The sequence below is a fragment of the Myotis davidii genome, unplaced genomic scaffold, assembly GCF_000327345.1.
Source record: "Myotis davidii unplaced genomic scaffold, ASM32734v1 scaffold425, whole genome shotgun sequence".
NCBI classification, from domain to species: domain Eukaryota; kingdom Metazoa; phylum Chordata; class Mammalia; order Chiroptera; family Vespertilionidae; genus Myotis; species Myotis davidii.
Window position 1 is genome coordinate 1,132,029 of NW_006296413.1, and position 1,617 is coordinate 1,133,645.

Below are 1,617 nucleotides of genomic sequence, written 5' to 3' on the forward strand. Positions count from 1 at the left end.
CCTGCGCAGCACCGCCCCACGCCGCCCGACGCTGTCCCCGCGCACGCGTTCCGTTCCCGCGCACGCGTTCCGGCCCCGCGCCGGCGCTGCTGGACCCTCTGGCGTGCCGTCCTTTCCCGGCCTGCCCCGCGCAACCGAACCCGGAAGTAGGGTTCGCCTACTCGGTAGAGGTGCGTCTGTGCCCGAGCCTAAACGAGAATCCTTTCTGGGCCATTATACTCTATTTCATTCATCTGGTTTCTTCATGAACTAACGTGTTACAGTATTTTAATTGAAACTTTCTATTTTTCATATCTGGTATGGCAAGTTCTCCAAATCATTCTTTTTTAAAAAAAAAATCGTAGTTATTCTTATCAGTTCATTCATCCAGATGACATTTAGAATTTTGACACATTTCCCCCAGATCATGTGGAATTTTGGCTGCAATTGTTCCCACCAAGGATCAGGGTGTGGCTGCACTTTTCTTCACATAGATTCTGCTCAATTGTTATTCCTAAGCAATTTATTGTGACTATTGAGAGTGGATTTCCTCAGCCTCCATGCCCTGGCTACTACCAATTATTGTTAGAATAACAAAGCAAGTGATTTTTTTTTTTCTTTTTCCTACTACCAATTCTGAGACTTCCTTAAACGCTTATTTTGGGGTCTCTAGATGGGCCATCACACATACCAATAATGGTACTTTGGTGTCTTCTTTCTGAGACTTCGGTGGCCTTCTTGCTGCTGTTCCCGCGTCACTGCTTCCCTGAGGCCTGCAGAGAGTGTTCAATGGGCCCGTGATGAAAGCCTACCTGCTTTAGGCTTATTTTTTCCCTTGAGAATGAATGCTTCCAGCACTCATGTCTATATTCCACTGATAGTCTGAAGCACCTTTTAAAATGTCGTGCTCAGAAAGTCTCTCCCAGAAACGACAAATGGGAGAAGTAAAACTAGATACTAATTTTAAAGTGTGTGTGTGTGGTGGTGGTGGTGTGTGTGTGGGGGTGCCTCTGGGTGCAGTGGGGGCGCCTGCTGCTCTCACACACCCTCCTGTACAACTGGATCTGGACTCTGCACGATTTATGGATTACTCTGCTTCTGCTTTAAAATCAAGCAATGGCAAGGGGAGGGGAAGGACACAAACATTTCTCTTTCCAGTTTTCAAATAACTTAAAGTTCGAGAGGGGATGCCAACATTTATGACTGCCTTTCCCAGCGAGTGTGAGGCCGGCCAGGCGGCTGCTCAGCCATGTCGCCGGGCAGGCTTGCGTTTCCGGAACCAAAGCTCGCAGACCCTGGGCTCCGGCTACCGTGGACCTGGTGGGGTCTGAGGTCCAACATCTTGCTGTGAGTCGGGTCAGCAAGAAGTGGGAGGGGGCGGGAGGAGCGGGGAGGGTCGGGTCCTGTGACCACCCGGAATGGCCCCTCCTGGAACTTTTCACCCCAACCCCCCAGGGCAGAGCATGGCTTTCCCAGTTTCTTCCCAGTAATTCAGTCCCATCTGCTCGCTTTTGTAAAACCTAAAACACGTGCCACGCCCGCACCCCGCGGCGAGGTGGATGTTCCCTGCTGGGCCCTACAAGCCCATTGTGAAGCTGGGGGGCAGGGCTGCGGGAGCCGGGGGCGGGGCTGTGGGAG

At 51.6% G+C, this 1,617-nt stretch overlaps 1 protein-coding gene across 1 annotated transcript in view; it reads left to right on the forward strand.

The window, feature by feature from the left end:
- ORAOV1 (oral cancer overexpressed 1) overlaps positions 1–1,617 on the forward strand; it is a 35,809-nt gene that overhangs the window by 26,367 nt on the left and 7,825 nt on the right. The window lies entirely within an intron of this gene.